The sequence below is a fragment of the Pinus tabuliformis genome, chromosome 3_1, assembly GCF_031772625.1.
Source record: "Pinus tabuliformis cultivar Carrire ecotype Pingquan chromosome 3_1, CPIR1, whole genome shotgun sequence".
NCBI lineage: Eukaryota > Viridiplantae > Streptophyta > Pinopsida > Pinales > Pinaceae > Pinus > Pinus tabuliformis.
This window is the reverse complement of record NC_142301.1, coordinates 657947140-657963798: the sequence shown is the minus strand read 5'-3', so window position 1 is coordinate 657963798 and position 16659 is coordinate 657947140. Positions and strand designations below refer to the sequence as shown.

The 16659-nt window shown below is 39.4% G+C and overlaps 1 pseudogene; it reads left to right on the top strand.

The window, feature by feature from the left end:
- Window positions 1–6526: 6526 nt before the first annotated feature.
- On the top strand, window positions 6527–16371 carry LOC149188787 (putative LRR receptor-like serine/threonine-protein kinase At5g48740; annotated as a pseudogene).
- Window positions 16372–16659: the final 288 nt, after the last annotated feature.

The following is a 16659-nucleotide window of genomic DNA, read 5'->3' as shown; positions in this document are numbered from 1 at the left end:
CACACTTCTTGATATATCTAACGTGGTCAATATTCAACATGTGCACTCCAAAATTCTCATGGTTTTCAAAATTATATTGCCGGATTTGCATCATTATCTATAATTTTGTTTTCTTTTTTCCTTTTTTTTACCACATTTTAGCTCCTTCAAAGATGCGACACACCACTTCATCATTTATTTCTTGGTCGAATTCACACCATAGGGCTAAATCTACAACAAACAACGCACTACTAGCCACTCTTCACACAACATACCATGGAGACAAATTTGTGATGGAAACACACACAATTCGCTACACTTCACCTCTATGTAGCCAAACAAATAAAGACTCACAATTTAGTTGAAGGAGATATTTGTAAAAGAATCACTTACATTCCCACCTAAATCCTATATGAATTATCTACCCATGACCATTACAACAAATATGTGTTGCTTTCTTCAACAACTTGATACTCCTTTCACCTTAATAATCAAGATCATTGTGCTTTGGAATACTTCTTAGAACCTCTCCTAAAACCAAATATCACATTGCTTTAATATGTTATTCCCATTGTGATTTAATGTGTTGATCTCCTTTTATGTCACGTAAAGTAATACCCAATCAATTTCTCATTCATATATATATATATGTATATATATATATATATATATATATATATATATATATATATATAGCCACTTCTTATGCATGTTTTTAACATTAACATGATACAACAAGCTTACGGCTTGGGCGTTTTAATCTAAGATCTGTCCCACACAAATTGTGCAACCGCTCACTACACCAAACATGACCTAAAACAACCACGCCAAACATTACCCGCAACCACATCAAACATGGATCTTTCACAAATTCAGCTCCAACCTCACTCGGCACAGCAATAATGCGCTCAAATTTGGAACCCTCGAATCTTATACCAACTCAGAAAATATGGAAGGCAAATTATTGGAAGAAAAGTTGCAGTTCACTAGTGAGACAATCACTCATACTTGCATTCACTAAGATAGCAATCACATACATATATAGTATTACAATCTAGTTGAGCAATTTTCTAGAGTATAGGATCTTAAAACTAATAAGGACTAATTAGGAAATCAATCCAAAAAGAAACATTACAAGTTTTAATAATAGGAGAATCTTCTAAATTTCTCCATTATTCTAACACTCTTTGCCATGGAGATTCTTTACCAATGATTCACCAATACCACAATCTATATAAAAATCATATGGAGGGAATTTATTACGACCACTTTTATTCTATATAGAGGAATCATATGAAGAAAATCCAACCAAATCATCTAATTATAGCATATATTGGAATCATATAAAGGGAATTCAATAAGACCATTTAGTCTTTCTCTTGAACACCATTTCTCAAATACAATAAAACTGTGCTAAAATGGAAATGTTCTTTCCTACAAAATTATTTATCAAATTATTTAAACAATTGCAATGAAATTTTTAAATACAATCCAAATATTAATTTAAAAATATCAATGCAATATTCAATCTTGTACTTTTATATTTAATTCGCCTGAAGCTGTCAAGGCTCATTTAACCAGAATTCTAGGCTTTAGACAGGGAGAGTTACCCACAAAATATTTGGGCATTCAGCTGGATATGAACTCAAACCGCATCAAGACTTGGCAAGGCTTATTGGATAAGATCCGGAAAAGATTAGATAGTTGGACGTTTAGAATGCTGAATATAGCAAGCCGAGTTATTCTTCTAAAATCGGTATTACTATCTATCCCCATATACCCTCTGTCCATTATGGCTGCCCCCAAAGGCGTTTTTACTAAATTGAGAGAAATTTTGGGTAAATTTCTTTGGGGGGGCCCACAGCAGCAGAAAAAATGGACTCTGGTTTCATGGAAGAATGTAATTAAGAGGAAAGAGGAAGGAGGCCTTGGAGTAAGAGATCTGGAAATCGTAAATAAGGTTTTAGGGGCGAAATTATGGTGGCGTTGGGTACAGGGGGGTACAGATGTGTGGAAAAGAATATGGATTCAAAAATATGATATGCCCGGCACAATTGAAGAGCGTCTACGAATAGCAGAAACTCCAAGAGGGTCACAAATATGGGAGTTAGCAAGAAATAACAAAGATCTGGTTAGGGACTTCGCTTTCTGGGAAATCCGCGAAGGACGTTCAGCGAGGTTTTGGGAGGAAGGATGGCAACAACGTGAGAAGCTGGCGAGAAATCAACCTTTACATGAACTCCAAGCAACAACGCAGCGCACAGGATTGGAATATGTAAGGGATTATTGGAGAGGAACAACATTAAATGATATTTGGAGAGTATGGAAACGACTGCAGGAATTGGATGAGAGTGTAAGTCTGGAGACTGCGCAAGTGTATATAAGAGAAATGGATTCGAGGAAAATTAAGATCCGAGAAGGTAAAGATATCCTTAGATGGGGTAAAGCAATGCAGGGTATGTTTACAGTTAAAGAAGCTTACTACTGGGTTACGAAAGAGGCTAGGGAGGATGAGCCAATGGATTGGAAAAAGATTTGGGAAGGTAAATGGTGGCCAAAAGTTACAATGTTTGCATGGTTGGTTTGCAGAGGAAGGATCCTGACTTGGGATAATTTGCAGAAAAGAGGGATGATTGGTCCATCAAGGTGTTATTTATGTAGTAAAGAGATAGAGAATCAGGAACACCTATTGAATCGATGTATGTATACTCTGAGTCTGTGGGAAGAACTTCGGATACTCTTTGGTAAGTCCAACAGGGATCCCGACAGTCTTAGGAATACCATACTTCAATGGGGAAAGGGGAATTTTCAAAGTAAACTGGTCAGGAGGATATGGAATTTAGCGGTTGGTTTTGTAATATGGGAGGTGTGGAAAGAACGAAATCGCAGAGTCTTTTGAGATAGAAGCGGCCACGAATCAAAAGTTTGGGATGAAGTATGTCAATCGATTAAGGAAACGGTCTTATCTGAAGCCTGGAGTGAAGACGATTGGAAATTAAACCCAGAAGAACAATGAATACTCTCCAAATTGAATATTGACTTTACAATGTTATATCCCAATACTGACAGGAGTAATAGGTATCGCATGCAGAGCCCAAATCGTTTTCGATTTCCCGGAGAAAGTAGTATTAAATTGACCTTCGATGGGGCGTCGAAGGGTAACCCTGGGCAAGCAGGATGGGGAGGTATTTTTAGAGATAGTAGAGGAATTTCGAGGTGGGCATATGCTGAATGGGGAGGGGAAATGTCGAACAATGAAGCAGAGTTATGGGGGGTTTTTAATGGACTTTGAATTGCAGCACGAAATGGGTATAGAAACCTTGAAATTGAAGGCGACTCCCAACTCACGATTGATATGCTAAGGAAATTGAGAGGTGGCAAAAGCTGGGACCATGTGGCGAAGAGCTGGCGGACAGCAGGGATCCTACAGGACATCGAAGGTTTGATGCGGACGATTGACTATATTACGATCAATCATGTTATGAGGCGAGGTAATAGAGCAGCCGATTTCTTAGCCAATTGGGCATGTGGAGAACCAAACAGGGAAATGGACGGCAGTGGTTATCGTTCCAGGAGGATCCACGGTGGAATGATTTAAAATTCATCTTAACCCAAGATAATGATGAAGCGATTGAGTATGAAAGGATGGATTAGCTGCCTCCTCATAGTTGATTGGAGGGGAAAAGACAAGATCATTAATGAATGCACAGGGTTTATGCAGGCGAGAGTAAATCGAATTAAAATCTGGCATGGTGTGTATACTCGAACATTGGGAGGAATGATCATCCCGAGAAGGCATGAGGGTAAGGTACTGCGGTGGAGAGGTGGAGGCGGCAGGCGGACAGGGACCGTATCACATCATGATCCAAGACCTAAGACGTGTATTAATGAGAAGGTTTGGCAGCAACGACGTATCAAGGAGGAAAGGTGGCCGAGCAGGGTTATATTACTGCATGCGTGTAGCCAATCGGAGACAAGGATAAATTTGGGAGGGCATAGCAGCCAAGTGAAGGGGAGAGGTTCGGATCATCTGCTTGCATTCAGTCCGACGGACTTGGGAGCGAATATCAGCAGTGTTACGACGTTACTGATACCCATAACGGCAGTGAACCCAGATAGGGGAGAAGGTAGGAGGACGCAAAGCCAGGGAGTAAGTCTGGATACGAAAGGGAAGAGTGCGGTTGAGGAATCTTCGCAGCGCATTTTCCTTGACATACCGGACGAGTTGGAAGAGGAGGATTTTGATATTCGAGATTATATCGCAGAGGAGGAGCAGCGACAGACCTCGGGTGGAAAGGTGGGTAAGTGGAAGCAACGCAGCGTTCCATCGGAAGACAGGGGAGAAACGGAGGAGGGTTCGGAAGAGGATGAAGAGGACGAGGGTGACAAGCGTGGAAGGAGTCGAGGTCGGCGGGGACGAGGTAACCTGAGGGGCAGAGGAAGGCCTGCAACAAGTGGAGGTCGAGGAAACCGAGCTAGAAGATCTGTGTATGAGGAAGGATCAGCCAGTGGGGTCAGAGGCAGGAAGAGAGGGAAAAAGGATATGAGGAAGAAGTTGAAGGAGGCTAAGGAAGCTTATATGCATGAAACCAACCCAAACATCCGGAAGATTATAGACCACTTAGAGGAGGATGCTATGCGAGAACACTCTGAGCCTAAAATGGAAGATTGGGAGAGTTTTCTCCCTGACCCTCGACACACAAGAGGGAGAATGTCTTTATACAAACAGTCACTACATGTCTATTGGGGCATGAAGAGATTACTTGCCAAGGCCATGGAACAAGTGGCCTTGGAAATGGTGGAGCTAGCCCAAGGAATGCCCACCATGAAACGGGAGCTGAAAAATATCCAAGTAACTCTTCTCATGCAGAATAGAAAGATGGATACGCTGGTGCAGTTGATTAAAGCAAGTGGAATAGAGGCCAAGGTAGAAAGCGAGGCCAAGCCCGAAGCAATGAAACAGTAGAACATGAAGATGATGATAGGAGGTTTTCCTATACTTCTTTTTGTTTTTTGTAATATTAGATGGTGCTGATTCCCGTTAAGACAAGTCTGTTTGTAGTAAGAATAGAGGGGTTTTTAGCTTGGTTAGATAGACTGGACATATACTTTTTTTGGATGGCTATTAAAAACTTTCGATGGTCACAAGGTTTCCCTTCTGGACGGGTGGAGACTTGCCTGTGTATGTAATATTTCTTTTCAGTAATAAAATCATGCCTCAGTTTACAAAAAAAAAAGAAAAACAATAATTTAAAATCCTAATTATATATATATATATAGATAGATATATATAACCATGAAAATTATATGTATAATAATCAATGCACTTTCCATTTGAGAAAGAAAATCAGATGATTGTGATAGACACTCGAAATGAAAATAAAATTAACTCAAAGAAAAAAGTAAATCTGAAATGATTTTGATGCGCACTAAAATAAAAGATAATTTGAAACAAAATATGTAGACGTGGGCTGCGGACGGGTGGTACGTAAAGAAACACTAGGGTAGCCCACTGGTTGTACGTAAAATTCACAGCCAAAAAAATTCAAAATTAAGAGATGCGATATTTTGGTTTGTACATTAGGCCATCCACATAAAGGCACTAGACTAAAATAAAAGATGTTTTGAAATTTGGTTTGTACATTACGCTGTCCACATAAAGTACTCACATAAAGGTATTATTTAGATGAAATAGTAAATTTTAATTCAAGTGATATCAAAGGTTTATATTTATTAAAATTGAAATGAATTTAATTGCCATAGGTATTTTATTTTGAATAACCCTTTTTTTTTTTTTTCCGAAGGTGGCAAAACCTATCAAACTCAGGTGTCAAACCAACAGTGAGGACAACCATCTCTGGCTGCTATCCGCGAATGTCGATTTGACTCATCACCGTTATCAAGGAAAACCACGCCACCTGTAATAACCCGCTGGTGGTCCGTAAGGGAGCAGGCTTTCACTCCTGCCAGATGCCTCTGGGTCTTGGGCCGTTAACCTGTTTCCTTACGTCCGAGGAAGACGAGCTCTTAGCCAAGCAGAAGCAGTTTTACGGCATACTCCAGGCCGTTTTGAATAACCCTTTTACATTTAATTAAAATCCAATAACATACAGAGTTATATTAAATAGTTATATATTTTTTCCAGCTAATACCAGATATTCATAGTTATATTAGAATATGTACTAAAAATTATTAATGAATTTAGAAGCCTCATAATGACCCTCGATCAAACTGGAACACCATGTGGCCAAGAGAAAAGAGAAAATGTCGAGGTTTTTTCTGCAACGGAGCCCACGTGCTTTCGAATCGAAATTCTTTGCCTCCCCCGCCCGGGCAGAGAAGAGGACAACCATTGGAGAGACCCTTATCCAAGAGACGGTCACATAGACAGTGCAGAAGAAATATATTAGGGAGAGGTGGAACAGAAGGAAAGACCAGGGAAGCACCGGTAAAGAAAACTTTTCAGTTCTCGAGATATAGGCAACCATTTTTTTCCAAATCCTCCTTTCAGTCGACCGTTAGATCTCTGAAGCGCTTTTTTGAAAAAATGGGTGAAACTATGGAGAAAATTCAGTATGGCAAATGGAGCGGTTGGATAACGTCAGTCGGATTGCTCTTGAGTTTATTGCCTCTTATGTATGCTCAGCCAGGTATGTACTGACTAACCTTTCTAACCGGAGGAATCGTCATTTGATATTTGTTGTTTTATAAAGCTCACCGATCATTAATTTATCAGACGTAGTTGACAAGGTATTGTTTTATTAATTAATTTCTGGTGGCCCGGAAGGATTTTTGAGTATCCCTTGCGGAGGGAAAACGAATCAAACTGTGGAAAACAATATAAGATGGGTTACTAATACTAACTACGTAGACGTGGGTCAGACAGCACAGATCAAAGCCTATGATGGCGATGTCTCTTCTTACTTGCACAGTCTACGGGTGTTCCCAAAGCCTCTTGAAAAGTCTTGCTATCAGTTGCCTGTGGTCCCTGATGTGCCTTGCCTCTTAAGATTATGGTTTGCAGTTGGAAATTACAGTGGATTCAAACAACCAACGAGCTTTGCTTTCTCTATTGAGACACCGGGGATGTTAGCTATGGGAAAAGTAACAATCATTTTTAGAGAAACACCACTTCGTAATGAAACAATATTTGTTTGTTTGATCAGAACCTCGGAGGACGATGATCCCTTTATTTTTGCTATCGAATTGAGGACGCTCCAACCAGGGATGTATCAACAGGCTAAGCCTGGAACAATGTTGATGTCACAATGATGGAGATTTGATGCTGGTGGAAATTCTAGTCTCAGGTGAATATTTTGGACTCTATGTATTTACTTATGGAAACCTAAGCGTCATAATTAACCATTTGGTGGTAATGATATTTTTTAATGGAAATCTGAGTGTCATAATTAACCAGCTAGTCGTGTTGATATTCATTGTAAGCCATTTTTTCACGGCCATTTAATAAATTTAGATATTTCCATGGCGGTAGGAAAATGTATATCTAGTATATACCACCTATACCACATGACTAAATGAATCTTGATCTGTGAGAACCAATATTGATGCGGTGCAGTTGAGCACTTGTATATTTTTCCTGTGATGACTGAGTTGAATGGCTTCGTATGGTTGATAAAACAGGTATCCAGAGGACAAATTCGACCGGATCTGGGAATCTAGATTAGATTTTATTGTTTTTAATTCTCCTAAACTGGGAATACAGTTTGTGAGTTCCAACGGGCACATTTCAACAAATGATACTAAGGAACTTCCTCCACCTGCTGTGATGCGAACGGCAGCGGTTATAACGAAGCATAATCTTCAATTCAATGTAGATATGAGCCCTGGTCACAAAGTATTACTGCTATTATATTTTGCAGAGCTCCAGAAGCTAAATATGTCTCAATTGAGATCTTTTTACATGAATTCCCAACATCGCTTTAGCGCTGATAGTGACTATTTTTATGTATCGCAATACACTCGGGAGAAAAGAACAGGGTTTTGACAATGAAAGAACTGTGTTGGCAGAGGAACACAGATTTTTCGTGTCCGAAGGTTGGGAAATGCTATCAATATTTTATATGTTATAATAATAGGAAACGTGCTGGTAATCGTCGCTGTAAATGAAATTAAATTAGAAGGATGTTTGTGCGTTGACTGTTAATAACTTAGCCTCCCCTGAATGTATTCCAGACTACCCAATGGTTGTGGTGCCAAATCCGACAAAGTTCCGTGCCTTCACTTTTGAAGAGATGATAGCGGCCACACAAAGCTTTAGTCGGGAGATCGGATGAGGGGGATTTGGATCGGTGTTCCTAGGAGTATTGCCCCACGGAGAAAACATAACAGTAAAAGTGCTCTCGAAGTTCTCCCAACAGGGAGTTCAAGAGTTCCTGAATGAGGTGATTCTCATATATTTTTTTATTTCTTTAATCATATAATACGGTTTAATTTGGATTATGTAACGATGTTTAACCATACAGTTTTGGCTGCACTTATGAGTAGTATATGTATTTTTAATTCATGCATGTTATTTTACTCCATGAATGCAGGTTGATCTTCTTTCCAGAATTCATCATAGGAACTTGGTATCTCTACTGGGTTATTGTAACCAATCCAAAGAAGTTATGCTTATCTACGAGTACATGCCGAGTGGATCCCTAAGGGATCACCTTTATGGTAAATTATATTGATGACAGATATGCTTGTTAAATTTGTAATTTCAACGCAACTGTTCACCAAGCCAAAAACCGTTCACCGGAATTTTCTCGGAGCGATTTGCCGACGGTGGAGTATTCTCGCAAGGAGCTCCGATATAATTTGGAGCTGACGCGTGGTTCACCCCTGACGTAAGCCAACGTAATTTTCTCGGGTGGTAAAGCTCTGCAACAAAGTGTCTTCCGATATCTTCTTCCACCGTTGGATTTACTCCATCGCTCTCCACCGTCGATCAATCAAAGCTGCATACGAGGTGCATTAAAAGGCTTGCGTGGATTAAATCTTTGAGTTTGACCGCCACTCCTGCATCAACTTAAATATTGAGTGAAGTGAATCTAAGTTTTGGTTGACCATACGTTTTAAAGAAATGTCATAGTGGTAGGTAGGATATTGAAGTTTCTTAAATAGAGCACGTAAGTCTTTTTTATGAAAAAGGTATCGTGCATTTAAACATAGGTATGGGCACGTTTTAATAGATGTTTATATTTTTTTTTACGGAATGTATTGAAAATACAAAAATCGTATGTAATATGTGTGTGTTGACTTTTTATTGTGGTTGTTGCACACGGGAGGAATAGAACAACTGGTGTTCGCAGCAGCGAGAGAGAGAACCAGAGATGTATGCACAGCAGTGCTCAAAATATATTTAGTAATGTTCTGTTTTGACTTTTGTAATGAAATGGTGAAAAAGCAAGGTGAAATGAAAATGTTTTATGTGCTGAATGTTTAGTAATATCCATGAGCGCATTTGTTTTGGATGCAAATGTAATTTGTTTTGTTTTACAGGAGCCTGTGAAAAGAGTTTTACACCAGTGAATGTAAATGGAGATTTTACAGCAGTAAATGTTAATGGGAATTTTTCCAGTAGTGTAAATTCTCATATGGAGACAGAGTGAATGTTTTTTTTTGTTTTAATGAATAGAAATATTTTATGGTGAAATACTCTGTTCCTCAGTAAATTTTTTTTAAGTCTCCCTGTGCATAAAAGATCCTGGAGTCAAAGAACAGAGCATTGTCTCTGTGTTTAGTTTGAATCTTGGTTTTGGTATTTTTCCCATGTAAAAATACCCAACAGTGGTATCAGAGCAGGCTCAGGCTCTTTAAAGAAGTTAAAAAAGCTGAAGGGAGAAGGTTGTTGTTGCAGCAAAACTTCTCTGGCAGACAAAAGACTCAGACAACGAAGGATTCAGGTATTCTTCATAGCTATCTTGTTTGTTATTGAAGAGACAGTCAGTTTTTAAATACACAGTCAAGGAATGGCTAGCACAAGCACTGGTATGGGTATGTTTAATACCCAGCTCCCACAGTTTAATGGGAAGAACTATGACTACTGGTCAATAACTATGAAAGCCTTGCTTGCTTCCCAAGACTTATGGGAAATAGTTGAAGATGGTTTTGAAGAACCAGCAGATGAAACTGAGTTCAATGCATTAACTCGGGGAGAGAAGGATCTGCTGAAGAGCAATAGGAAGAAGGATTCAAAAGCCCGTGTGTTGTTGTATCTAGCAGTAGACCAGAGTATATTTCCAAGGTTAGCAGCAGCTAAGACATCCAATGAAGCATGGGAAACCCTTAAGACAGCCTATCAAGGCATGGAGAGAGTGAAGACAGCAAAACTACAATTGCTGAGAAAGGATTTTGAGAACTTGAACATGAAGGAGTCAGATAACATTGACTCATTCTTCGCTCATGTGATTGGTGTAATCACACAAATGAGAACTCATGGAGAAACCATTGAAGACAGAAGGATTGTGGAGAAAATATTGAGGGTCTTACCCTCAAGGTTTGATGCCATAGTCACCACCATTGAAGAGACAAAGGATCTCTCAAACTATTCAATTGATGAGCTACATGCATCACTGATAACACATGAGTAGAGGTTGAGTAGGAATGAAAACTCATCTCTTGAGCAAGCCTTCAAGACCCAGATGTCCTTTGGAAGAGGAAGAGGTCAAGGCAGAGGAAACAAAAGAGGAAGAGGCAGAAGCCAGAACAGAGGTGGAAGGAACAACCCAGCAAATGCACAAGGAAGAGGCAACAATACAAATCAAAACCAAGGCCAAGGCAGCAGCCAACAAAGAGAACAACATCATGCTCAAGGACAAAGGTATGATAAATCTAATGTTCAATGCTATTATTGCAAAAAGTATGGACATTATGCTAGTGATTGTAGAAAGAAACAGCATGATATGAACAGCAGACAAAATGCAAATGTTACAAGAGAAAACAACAGTCAAGAAAATGTCCTGTTAGCTTGTAACATGGCTGAAACACATAGTGAGGACATATGGCTTTTAGACTCAGGTTGCAGCAACCATATGACAGGGAATATAGCCCTCTTTTCAGCCTTAAATCAGAATTTGAAATCAGAGGTCACACTAGGAACTGATAGTAAAGTGTCTGTTATGGGAAAAGGGGAGGTAAAAATATTTACAAAGCAAGGAGAAAGGAAAACCATAGCAGCTGTCTACTATGTCCCCGGAATGAGATGTAACCTATTGAGTGTTGGACAACTTATCCAAAAGGGTTACAATGTTTACTTTGTAAATGATGTATGCACCATCATGGATATAGCACCCAGCAAAAGATGCATTGTTGAAGTGAAGATGACAAGGAACAGGATGTTCCCTCTCCGAATCAGGGCAGACTTGAAGAACAAGAAGGAAATGGCAGCAGTCACCCAAGAGGCTTTCCAAAGCGTGCCAAAGGATGAAAATTGGTTGTGGCACTTGAGATTTGGACATCTCAATTTTGGAGGTCTAAACTTGTTGAGTAGGAAAGGAATGGTAAAGGGATTACCATTGATAGAGAAATCGGACAGCCTATGTGAAGGCTACATTTTGGGAAAACAACACAGAGAAAGTTTTCCATCAGGGAAGAGCATAAGGGCAAAGACACCCTTAGAGATTATCCACTCAGATTTGTGTGGACCAATGCAAGCTCCATCATTAGCTGGCAGCCTATATTTCTTGACATTCATTGATGATTTCACAATAAAGACTTGGATATATTTCCTCAAGAACAAAAGTGAAGTCTTTGAGAAATTCCAAAATTTCAAAGCACTTGTGGAGAACCAAAGTGGGCTGCACATAAAAGTATTGAGAACTGATAGAGGAGGTGAGTATATCTCAAATGAATTCCTAAAGTTTTGTAGAGAAAATGGAATACATAAACAGTTTACAACTCGGTACACCCCACAGCAAAATGGAGTTGCTGAAAGGAAGAACAAAACCATCATGGAGATGGCAAGGAGCATGTTGAAGGCAAAGCATTTGTCAAATGAGTATTGGGCTGAAGCTGTACATTGTGCAGTTTATATATTGAACAGGGGTCCTACAAAAGCAGTCATGAACAAAGTGCCAGAAGAGGCATGGAGTGGGAGAAAGCAAGGTGTCACCCACATGAGAGTTTTTGGATGTGTGGCTTATGCACACATACCAGATCAGCTAAGGAGGAAGTTGGACAACAAAGGGGAGAAATGCATCTTTATTGGATACAATGATGAATCCAAAGCCTACAGGCTGTACATTCCATCTACCAAGAAGTTCTTTGTCAGCAGGGATGTTCAATTCATTGAAGAGGAAGCTTGGGATGGAAGCATAGAGAAAACAGTGAATGCTAAAAACTGTTTGTCTCATGATGAAGATGAAGAGGAGGTGGCTGAAATGCATCCCCAAACAGCAGCGCCAACACAAGGACAGCAAGGGACACCATTGAGGATCAATGAGAGTGCTTCTCCAAGCACACCACAAAGAGGAAATTCAAGTGAATCTTCAAGCACTTGCACACCAAGTGAAAGAGGTAAGAAATTTAGAAATCTAAGTGACATTTATGATGAAGGAATGAATTCTTTGTTTGCCTTGTATTGTCATGTTGATGATCCTATTCATTTCGAAGATGCAATTAAAGATAGGAAATGGATAGAAGCTATGGATGAAGAGATGAATGCCATAGAGAGAAACAAAACATGGGATTTGGTTGAGTTACCAAAAGGCAAAGAAGTCATTGGTGTGAAATGGGTCTATAAGACCAAGAGCAATGCTGAAGGCAAGATAGAAAGGCATAAAGCAAGGCTGGTTGTTAAAGGCTACAAACAGCAGTATGGGAGAGATTATGAGGAGACTTTCGCACCGGTTGGAGGAATGGAAACCGTGAGAGCAGTGCTGTCCATAACAGCTCAAAACAAATGGAAAGTCTACCAAATGGATGTGAAATCAGCATTCCTAAATGGAGTGTTAATGGAAGAGGTCTATGTGGAACAGCCTCTCGGATATGAGAAGAAAGGTGAAGAGCACAAAGTGTGCAAATTGAAGAAAGCTCTTTATGGGCTGAAGCAAGCGCCAAGAGCATGGTACAGCAGGATAGATTCATATCTATTGGATAATGAATTCGACAAGTGTGAAGGAGAGCCCACAGTCTACATCAAGGAAAAGGATGGTAAAATTTTAATTGTTGTCTTGTATGTAGATGATGTTATTTTCACTGGAAATGATATTTATCTTATTGAGAATTTTAAATCAGTCATGAAGGATGAATTTGAAATGACTGACATGGGTCTGTTGAGATACTTCTTAGGCATAGAAGTAGATCAAAATGAAAAATGAATTTTTATATCTCAAGCAAGATATGTAAATCAAATTTTGAGCAGATTTAAGATGGAAGAATGCAAGGCAGCGATCACTCCCATAGTAATGGGATTAAAACTCAGCAGAGAGGACAGCAGCAAGGATTTTGATCCTAGCCTGTACAAAAGCATTGTGGGCAGCCTTATGTATTTAACAGCAACTAGGCCTGATTTAATGTATGCTGTTAGTTTAATTTCCAGGTTCATGGAGAGGCCAAAGGAGGCACACTGGCAAGCAGCGAAGAGAATTTTGAGGTATGTCAAAGGTACCAAAATGTTTGGAATTTTATATCATGCCTCAAAACATTCAGATTTGGTTGGATACACTGACAGTGATTGGGCTGGAAGTGTAGATGATCGGAAGAGCACTTCCGGTTATGTTTTTAATATGGGTTCAGGAGCCATTTCATGGGCTTCTAAGAAGCAGTCCATTGTAGCATAGTCTACAGCAGAGGCTGAATATGTGGCAGCTACAGCAGCAGCATGTCAAACAGTTTGGATGAGAAGAATGTTGAGAAGCTTAAGCCAAGAGCAGGCAAAAGCGACAGTGATCTTTTGTGACAATAGCTCAGCTATTGCGTTGTCAAAGAATTCAGTGTTTCATAAGAGAACGAAACACATTGATACAAGGTTTCACTACATCAGAGAATTGGTGAACAATGGAGAAATTGTCCTAGAACATTGCAGGACTCAAGAACAGGTAGCATACATCTTGACAAAGCCATTGGATCAAAAAAGCTTTGAATTTTTGAGAAAGTGTCTGGGTATGACCGAATGCCCAGCTGTTGAAATTAAAGGGGAGTGTTAAAATTGTAATTTCAACGCAACTGTTCACCAAGCCAGAAACCGTTCACCGGAATTTTCTCGGAGCGATTTGCCGACGGCGGAATATTCTGGCAAGGAGCTCCGATAAAATATGGAGCTGACACGTGGTTCACCACTGACGTAAGCCAACGTAATTTTCTCGGGTGGTAAAGCTCTGCAACAAAGTGTCTTCCGATATCTTCTTCCACTGTCGGATTTACTCCATCGCTCTCCACCGTCGATCAATCAAAGCTGCATACGAGGTGCATTAAAAGGCTTGCGTGGATTAAATCTTTGAGTTTGACCGCCACTCCTGCATCAACTTAAATATTGCGTGAAGTAAATCTAAGTTTTGGTTGACCATACGTTTTAAAGAAATGTCATAGTGGTAGGTAGGATATTGAAGTTTCTTATATAGAGCACGTAAGTCTTTTTTATGAAAAAGGTATGGTGCATTTAAACATAGGTATGGGCACGTTTTAATAGATGTCTATGTTTTTTTACGGAATGTATTAAAAATACAAAAATCGTATGTAATATGTTTGTGTGTTGACTTTTTATTGTGGTTGTTGCACACGGGAGGAATAGAACAAATGGTGTTCGCAGCAGCGAGAGAGAGAACCAGAGATGTATGCACAGCAGTGCTCAAAATATACTTAGTAATGTTCTGTTTTGACTTTTGTAATGAAATGGTGAAAAAGCAAGGTGAAATGAAAATGTTTTATGTGCTGAATGTTTAGTAATATCCATGAGCCCATTTGTTTTGGATGCAAATGTAATTTGTTTTGTTTTACAGGAGCCTGTAAAAAGAGTTTTACACCAGTGAATGTAAATGGAGATTTTACAGCAGTAAATGTTAATTTTTCCAGTAGTGTAAATTCTCATATGGAGACAGAGTGAATGTTTTTTTTTGTTTTAATGAATAGAAATATTTTATGGTGAAATAATCTGTTCCTCAGTAAAAATTTTTTAAGTCTCCTTGTGCATAAAAGATCCTGGAGTCAAAGAACAGAGCATTGTCTCTTGTGTTTAGTTTGAATCTTGGTTTTGATATTTTTCCCATGTAAAAATACCCAACAATGCTTGATTGATTGAGTCGATAGAATACGCCAGGTAACTAACACGTACTGTTATTTTCTTTACCAGTTCCTACTGCAGGACATTCGAAACTAAATTGGAGAACGAGACTCAAAATAGCTTTAGATGCAGCGCAAGGTAACCATTTCTCTTAAACACTTTCATGCTCAGGACATTTTTATGATATGAACGCCGGTTATTAAGTAGTCCTTAGAGGACAAATAATGCGTAACCACATATCTCACGCTATCCACCGGTGGTTTTTACTCAAGGCCTGGAATACCTACACGTAGGTTGTAGCCCAAGGATAATTCACAGGGATATAAAGACCGCCAACATCCTTTTAGACGGCAATTTGAATGGAAAAGTAGCCGATTTCGGTCTTTCAAGGATAACAAATGACGGGGAGGCTACTCATGTTACCACTGCAGTGAAAGGAACATTCGGATACCTCGATCCAGAGTACATAACTTCCTCTTTTTGCAATATTCTTTATGTTTAACAAATTCAATTCGAGTACTGCCAAATTTTCCACCGTGCTTCAGAAGCTTTCTTTAAATTTTTGTTTGCGGCCAGTTTTCAATTAAATATTAAGAGGACAGTGAATTCGTTTTTTTTTCCACCGTACTTGATTATATCAGTTTCTAAGGGGACGCTTTCACAGGTACTACAACAGTCAAATGTTGACGGAAAAGAGTGATGTTTATAGTTTCGGAGTGGTTTTGCTGGATATCATATCGGGTAGAGCACCCATCATTCACTGGGTAAGGATTCGTATCATCAATCACCAAAATTAGAATATTTAACGGCTTCGACAAGAGAATGTACTGTAGTGGCTGGTCAGGTAAACACTAACAATAATTATTGCATATTTACAGGCAACACCGTATCTAGCAGAAATAGATGAAAATGGTGGCACAGTAACGGAAATCATAGACGAGAGGCTGGGCGACAGTTACGACATGAAATCCATGACTTGTGTTGCGAAAGTAGCGATGAGATGTGTTCAGGCGGGACGCTCTTGTAGACCGAGCATGAGTGAGGTAGTAGTAGAGGTGAAAGAGGGCATGAAACATGAGGATTTGTTGGCCGGCAGGGTGGATTCGAGTGAACTTGAAGAAATGGAGTGGACTGATGACAGCTGCAACATTTCCCAAATGCGAAGATAACTTCTCAAGTCGTTAGATGAAGAACAATTGGAATCTGGCGTCGGAGTAAAACCTACCAGATGTCATGATGACATAATTTTACATTTTGGCCACTTTTTTTACGTGCTTTGGGTCATATTAAAAATAACTCTGAAGCCCGGAAAAGGAAACGCCGAGATGGACTGGAATTGTCAGGTTGATTTCTGTATATTAGGATAGAATATGAATTTGAATGCGGTTGTTAACAACTTGATTGAGAGTTCAAATTATGTAAACAGATCATGGCTTTAACCTTATATGATTATATGA